At 40.9% G+C, this 8,522-nt stretch overlaps 1 long non-coding RNA gene across 1 annotated transcript; it reads right to left on the minus strand.

Moving 5' to 3' along the window:
• Positions 1 to 5,671: 5,671 nt before the first annotated feature.
• On the minus strand, positions 5,672 to 7,431 carry LOC141088746 (uncharacterized). Its single transcript, XR_012232041.1, has 3 exons — positions 7,279 to 7,431; positions 6,947 to 7,009; positions 5,672 to 5,931 (listed from the first exon to the last, which is right to left on the minus strand). It is a non-coding gene; the product is annotated as an uncharacterized lncRNA (long non-coding RNA).
• Positions 7,432 to 8,522: the final 1,091 nt, after the last annotated feature.

Genomic DNA, 8,522 nt, shown 5'->3' on the forward strand with positions numbered 1-8,522 from the left:
TTCACCTATTTTGCCTTTTGCATCAGCTGAATGTCCAACATCAACATATGCCACTTTCTAAAACTCCCTAACTGTGCTGCCTTCCCCCCAATGGCCGGGGTCACCACCTAGCGCACGACACCGTGCGAGTGCCGTTGCCCTGGACAGGTGGGTAGGCCGACTCTTGGGTGCGGGCACTGGCACAGGGTCCCTCATAGTGCAATCAAGTGTCTCTGACGGTGGTGGTGCACACCCGCCGTCAGACACACCGCCGTACTATGAGGGGCCCAGTGCCAGTACCGACGCCCACGAGTGGGCCCCCCTTGCTTGGGCAGGGCCCCAGCATTTGCAATCTTTACCTCTCCCTGCTCCTCCGCTGTGTAATCTGGGCCGTCAAATCCATACTGTGCCTGACACCGTCTGAGCCTGCCTCCTGATGTACAGACATATATTTTGAATGTGTACGCTATCCATACATGTTATCCGGGGATACGGTACCCTTTCTAACCTTTGTGCAATCACGTGCAATCCATACTGGGCCTAACACCGTCTGAGCCTGCCTCCTGATGTACAGACATATATTTTGAATGTGTACGCTATCCATACATGTTATCCGGGGATACGGTACCCTTTCTAACCTTTGTGCAATCACGTGCAATCCATACTGGGCCTAACACTGTCTGAGCCTGCCTCCTGATGTATAGACATATATTTTGAATGTGTACGCTATCCATACATGTTATCCGGGGATACGGTACCCTTTCTAACCTTTGTGCAATCACGTGCAATCCATACTGGGCCTAACACCGTCTGAGCCTGCCTCCTGATGTACAGACATATATTTTGAATGTGTACGCTATCCATACATGTTATCCGGGGATACGGTACCCTTTCTAACCTTTGTGCAATCACGTGCAATCCATACTGGGCCTAACACCGGCTGAGCCTGCCTCCTGATGTACAGACATATATTTTGAATGTGTACGCTATCCATACATGTTATCTGGGGATACGGTACCCTTTCTAACCTTTGTGCAATCACGTGCAATCCATACTGGGCCTAACACCGTCTGAGCCTGCCTCCTGATGTACAGACATATATTTTGAATGTGTACGCTATCCATACATGTTATCCGGGGATACGGTACCCTTTCTAACCTTTGTGCAATCACGTGCAATCCATACTGGGCCTATCACCGTCTGAGCCTGCCTCCTGATGTACAGACATATATTTTGAATGCGTACGCTATCCATACATGTTATCCGGGGATACGGTACCCTTTCTCACCTTTGTGCAATCACGTGCAATCCATACTGGGCCTAACACTGTCTGAGCCTGCCTCCTGATGTACAGACATATATTTTGAATGTGTACGCTATCCATACATGTTATCCGGGGATACGGTACCCTTTCTAACCTTTGTGCAATCACGTGCAATCCATTCTGGGCGTGAGAACGGCTGGCGAGCTGTTAAGCAAGCTACAGCACCTGTGGTTTGCACACGTAAGTTTTTCATTTTTTCAGGAATGACGGTTAGGCCTAATTCCGGAACTGCGGTTGACCTGCACTTACTGGGAAATCATTGTTCGCGGGTAATAATTGTCATCAGTGATCCCCATCACTAACATTGTTCAGCGGGTTATCTGCACCTGTAAGCGACAAACGCTGGCCTTTCAATCTCATGTGCCAGAGCCTCATGTGTCCCTCTAGTAAGCCGGACTCGGACCGCGGGGCATGACGGAGTCTCGTTCGTTAACGGAATTAAGCTTGCAATGTGTGCATCTGTTCTGTAGCTGGCATGGTTGAGGTTTCCCAGGTGGAGTTGAATTTAACCATAGGCTCCACTCCTGGTGGTGCCCTTCTGGACATTCCTTTAAGGTTCAGCTTTGCAACCATACTGCCCACGTAAAACAAACACTTTGCCTTCATGAACGCTGTTTGGAGGGTCATGACTCGTGGGAATAACGCCGCCCAATCAGTTAACCTGCTAGAGAGATCGTTCGTTGCTCCCAAGCATGACATCACACTCCCTAGGAAGAAGGTAATGCCACTGTGGCAACCGTACTCCTGGGGGCGACACAAGTGCACTGATGCCCAGCCACTGCTCGATGAATCTGCTGGTACATTGACCCAGACCACTACATTCCCCTCGCACGCTACACGGACTGAATCTGACCCTGATGAAACTCAGGTTACCCTTCCCATGTACAGTTCCATCTTACACGGTGACAAAGAGGAAGCTGCAGATGAAAGTGCAGGTTCGGCCCACCCGCCATCAGACACACCGCTGTACTATCAGGGGCCCTGTGCCAGTGCCGTCGCCAACGAGTGGGCCCCCCCCGCTTGCTCAGGATCACAGCACTTGCAAAGTTGAAATACTGTGCAGTGAGATGGAAGATGGGGACGACGAGGAGTCCAGACAAGTACAGGGATTCCCTAGCGAGGAGACTTATTTGATTGTTTTGAATGTTGGGACAGCAATTTTTGGGGAGCACTATACTCTGGAGAATGATAGATGGTGCCCACCATACACTGGAACATTCCAAAGGTGGACATCAGACACTGGAGCAGCATTTACAGGGCCCATTATACACTAGAGCATTAGAAATGGGGCCCATTATGTTTGGAGCATTATTTGGGCCCATAAGACAGTGGAGCTTCATCCATGGGGACCAACATATATTGTAGCATTATGTGGAGCTCATCATATACTGTTTCAAACATTATATGGGACCAATGATTCTGTATGGAGAAATAGATGGGCCTCGTCATGAGATGTAAAAAGTGAAGTATATTTCATTGTACTATACCGCTATTTCTCTGCCGTATCGGAGCATGATGAGTTGTGGTATTATGTGTTAAAGGGGCGCTCTTTCGCCCAGGGCACATGAAAACCTGGAGCCAGCCCCCCCCCCACAACTTTAGCCAAATTTTTCAGTGCGTAACTTGTATTATGAAGTTAATTAAGGTTGACAAGCTTAAGTAAGAAGAATTGATGCTTTTGGCATTCAAATGAGCACTGTAGGTGTGTTTCCTGTCCTCCTCTCACTGCCGACTTTTATTCCCCATTGACTTACATTGGGTTTCGTGTTTCGGGATGACCCCGACTTTTCCCTATAATCGGACGATCTTGCTCACCCCACTTTTGGAAAAGTCGGGTTTCACGAAACGAAACGCGACCCTAAAAAACCAAAAGTCGCTCAACTCTAGCTGTCACATCTACAGCATGTCTTAACATGCTGCTACCATCTTTTGCCCTTGTCATTATATAGCACCTCACTAACAATGTGGAAGACGCTGGGCTAATCAAGTATGTTTTGGTTAATTCTACTATTGCTAGGTTTTGTGTACCTCTAGCCATTACTTGTGTTTCTGCAGTGAAATGATTATTCTGTTGTAATTACGTATCTTATGCGAGACATGTTTTGGGATCATTTTAAATCCTCTGATTTTCTGTTCCTTGTTGTCAGTTGCAAGTGCTAAAGGTTCACTCCTGTGGCTCTGGTTCTACTCATCAACTTTGTTTCTATTTCCTCTAATTTTGTTCCTGATTTTGACCTCCTGGAATTAAAACCTGAAAATGCCAGTTTAGTTCACTGGCCAACAATCACTTTGAAGACGTAGCCAAGGGATCACTGCTGTGAGCTCATCTGTTCATTCATCTTTTGTGTCCGAGGATCTCCCTCTTCTGGTGAAGGAAGGTAGTGAGGCTGATTACCAAACACCTGATCAGGTGGATGATGACTGGGTAACGGGAACTTCTGACTGGATATAAGGCAGCCGAAGCCCTTCTGAGTCGCTGGTGATTTCTCTGCTGGATTCTTGGAGACCAGTCTGATTCCTGCTTCCCAAAGATAAGTTTTTGCTCTGCTATTGAACTTATTAGTTTTGGTTTTGTTTACCTTGTTTTTTTGAGTTCAGCCATCCCCGGCCAGGGGTGTGCTGGATTCTTTTTCCTTGATCAGTGTTCTCTTTTGCTCTGCTTCCAGAAAATTCTGAGTGCTGATATAGGGGTTGAAGTCTAGTGACTTCAGGGTCCTTTTTGCTTATCAGTTGTGTTGGTAATATTTTTTAGCAGGGTATTCTCGGATTGCAGACAGCAGCTTTTCTATCCTGTCCTTTTTAGTTAGCTTGGGCACCATCGTTTGCTCAACCTATCTTTCTATCTGTGTTAGTGTTTTCATCTTGCTTCACCGTCATTATATGTTGGGGGTTGCCTATTGCTTTGGGGTCTGCTCTGGGGCAGTCAGTTTTTCCCTTTTCTCTCTTTAGGCTTATGTAGATCTCCGGCTGTGACGAGGTGTCTAGGATCACCGTAGGAACACTCCACGGCTACTGCTAGTTGTGTGATAGGATTAGGGGTCTGCAATCCGCTAGTTTCCAACCTTTCTGTTTTTCTGGGGTGAGCTTGTGTTTTGTTTTTTCCTCCTCGGTGACTCAATCATAACAGAACACTGCATGAGTGTTAATCCCAATACAGTTGTTCAAGGGTGAAGGTCAAGGTTCCCCTGTGATCTCCTACATGGAGCAGCTATTTCAAAGGCTGTCTGCGTAAGCCCTTTTAAGAACTGCCAGCTGTACACAAATAGCTAACCTTACAGATACAAACATTACCTGATTTGTGTGGGATTACTATCTGTTCAAGTGGCATAAAAATTAAAAGTTTGAAAACGCACATTTTCCACATTTTTGGCATATTTCAGATTTTTTTCTGAATTAAATTGAAATGTGTCACAAAATTTTTTTAGCAGAACCACTGGAATAAGTACAAGAATTTCAGAATTATTACCCTACAAATCAACACTTCAGATTAAAAAACAGGGCAACGGCCACAAGGCCATAACTAGCTGCGTCCTTTATGGGTTTATTGGTTAAAGATTTAAAAAAAAAAATAAAAAGCTTATTTTCATGTTCCTTACTAGAGAAGCTGCAATTTTGTTCTCCTGGCTAAAGTAGAGGATGCATTTAAAGAGTTTCTTGCATTAGGAAACCTGTCCCGACTTTTCATAAATAGACTACCCATTAATTTGAATGAGAATTGCATAATGCTGGATTTATGCTGGTGTTGCATCTGCAAGAAAATTCAATACTTTAGGCCAGGTATTCCAGTAGTTTACATTTGCAAACTATGAGTCTCAGTGGAGAATGCATGATCAGTATATTGGCCATTGTTAAGCTAGATTTATATTTGCTCTAACAGAAAAACTAAATTTTTGATGTATGGAATATCTAAAGAGAATAAGCTCTTTCAATATTGGTAAATACATGAACTTTCCCTTGGTAGTACAAGAAATTACATTGAAAAGAAATGTCAAAAGTTTTTGAATATGGTATTGATTGAAAATGCCCAACTTTTACCCAGAGTGAAATGTGTGAAGGAAAACTCAAGTAGTACAGAAGTGAGGAAACTGTGTTTGTGCTTTCTAGACATGGAAACTACATCTCTGTAGGAGCTGAAGAACGCTGCTTAATATTGAGGTTCATTTAATAAGGGAAATGGGTTAGAAATATCTATTCTTGTGGACTTCCAATGTTATTGTATTCTCAATTGACGCTATATATTGACAACAAATGGGTGTATGTAGATTTCCATTTAAAAGCAACTACAGGAATGTTAATATTTAGGATTGTGATTATAATCTGTCATTCATTTTTGAAAAATAATTCTTGAATAACTTAAATACGACAATGTTAAATCATCTATGCTTTAATTTGATTAGATGAACTTAGATATAAAACTGTAAATACACATCTTTACAATTTTTTTTTAAATTTCATGCTAACATTTAGGCTCCGCTTAAGGTTAATAATAAGAGGTGCTTATTTCTTGGTTCCACCACCGCCGAGGTTGATTTGACCTCCACGGCCACAGTTACTTGGGGAACCACAACCACAAATGCAACCCACTCCAATGCTTCCTGACTGGTTTGCCTGACAGGGATCAACTGTTCCTAAAATAAATGAAACAAAAGCATTAATATTAAAAATTATTCAATAATAAGAAAGCGAAGTAATATATCAGACTTATGTTTTTTAGAATTTCTAATTTTTAACTGCTCTTTTTATAGTTAGAAAGGTTTTTAGAGATTGCAACACTTAATTGATGACTTCTTTGCCTGAAGTCACACAGTATAAATGATGTTAGTCAAGCAGGAGAAGGCGACCCTGGGCAGGTAATAGTGCTTGCATGAGAGAGGCTTCAGATCTTCAAGTAGTTCTTCAACCTCATTTGAATATCAGTTCAAATGCTGATTTCTCAGTAATGTAAGAACAGACTGGTCAAACAAAGGTGTTCCTGGATATATCTTTGCAAGAGCTACATGCATATGTAAGCAATTTGTGGTAGAAATCCTGCTGAAAGATTCTCTTTAAGTATCATTGAATGTAAGTTCCTTGCAATATTCTATATCCTTATAACATGAGAATAATCCACTAGTAACATTTAGATGTCTGTTTTAATCAAATATGTTGCCTTGAATTAGCAAAATTAATCTGCTATTTAAATATTGTTAACTTTAGCACGCATTTTAATAATTTGTGTTTAAGAAGGAACAATTCTTCTTGTGGAGCATGCCAAGCATCGTAAGGAGATGTTTAGACCATACAAGGCTCCTCTGGGAATTTAAATATGCAAATAGGCTTTTCAAAGAGGATGAGGAATTGAACTATCATGCCCATTTTTGACATAAGTATCATAAAAGTGAATATTGATTCCTAAAAGAGCCTTCATACATATCTTAGGAAAAGGAGACTAGCCAGACACTCAATTTGAAGACACAAGTTTCAGGGTATTTACTCCACACCAGTGAAAAACACGATTTATGTTAAATATGTAACAGATAAACTGTGGAATGGACACATGACAAGTTTTAATGTTATTGTTTTTTATAGGCCAACAGACAAAATAGACTACAGAAAATATTTGTCTAAATGACATAAAGTTACAATCCAATATAAGCTTCTTACCTATGCATTGCACAGGAGTAGGAGGAATAGGAGTAGTTTGGCATGGGTCAACTTGCACACAAGCTAGAATGTGATAGATTATTAAAATTAGATACATACATGATCACGGCTAAATTTATCAAAAAGTATAACACAAGTAGGACAGCATGAAACATTTTTCACTATATTTCCTTTCAAATGGCAACAGTGCAAAATTAAAGGTTATATTATAATGAATCAAGACAAGAGATAATGTAAATTGCTTGGTTTATTTTTACATTTAGTAAATATTTTTATATATGTAACATTAAAGCGAAAACACAAATAATCAAACGGATTTCTGCTGTACTTACGGTCTTTGCCGCTGCCAACACCAAGTCCTTGAGCACAACCTCCTCCACCACCTCCACAACCACCTTTCGCAGACATGACTGTTCTGCTAAAGTCAAAGTGAATATACTTTGTACTCTTATTGATGCACCTTTTATATCCAATTCTGTAGTGTATTATTGATTTATGATTTTTTTTTTAGTTATCGATAATCACAGAGGCCAATCAGAACTCCACATATACTTCAGTAATTAAATATTTGGAAGGTGAACCTTGGGGCGGGGTGCATTTCATTAGCCTTCAATTTTTTTTCTCTCAGCACTGCTAATATGATTGTTAAGTTGTTTACTGCACACTATATTAATGAGTCATTTTAGGAATAATAAAACAGTGTCAAGAAGACATCATTATTACATACTAAGCTGGAGGGCATACAAAATCATTCAACTGGTTGAATGAGCTGCAAGGCCACAAAATATAACAAGAAGTACAGACAAATATAGCTACATTATGGAATATGTAGCATAAATCTCTGTGTATGTAAATAAGTATATATTTATATATATACACATATATTTGTTTATATACATATACAGTATATTACTTCATGCATATATACAGTTGAAACCAGAAGTTTACTTATGCTATATAAAAAGACACACCTGCATGTTTTTCTCAATATCTGACATGAAATCAGAATAAACTTTTCCCATTTTAGGTCAGTTAGGATTACCAAACTTATTAATATATTAATATTTGACAAATGCCAGAATAATGAGAGAGAATGTTTTAAGGCATTTTTATTACTTACTGCAAAGAAAAAAGTTTACATACATTTCATTATTATTTGGTACCATTACCCTTAAACTGAATGACTTGGGTCAAACATATGGGATATCATTCCACAAGCTTCTCACAATTTTTGGCCGGAACTTGGGTCCATTCCGCCTGACAAAAGTGATCCAGGTTTGTTCGTCGCCTTGCTCGGACGTGCCTTTTCAGCTTTGCTTATAAATGCCAAGTCGACCTGTCATTGGCTACAGCGGAACAAAGTGATGGTTCTGGAGTGGCCATCTCAGTCTACTGACCTCAGTATTATTGAGTCACACTGGGGAGATCTCAAGCATGCAGATCATGCTAGACAACCCAGGAATTTACAGGAACTGGAGGCTTTTTGCCAAGAAGAGTGGGCAGCTTTACCATCTGAGAAAATAAAGAACCTCATCCACAACTACCACAAAAGATTTCAAGCTATCATTCATGTTAG

This window comes from Dendrobates tinctorius, unplaced genomic scaffold, assembly GCF_039654945.1.
Source record: "Dendrobates tinctorius isolate UK_male_01 unplaced genomic scaffold, ASM3965494v1 ptg000040l, whole genome shotgun sequence".
NCBI lineage: Eukaryota > Metazoa > Chordata > Amphibia > Anura > Dendrobatidae > Dendrobates > Dendrobates tinctorius.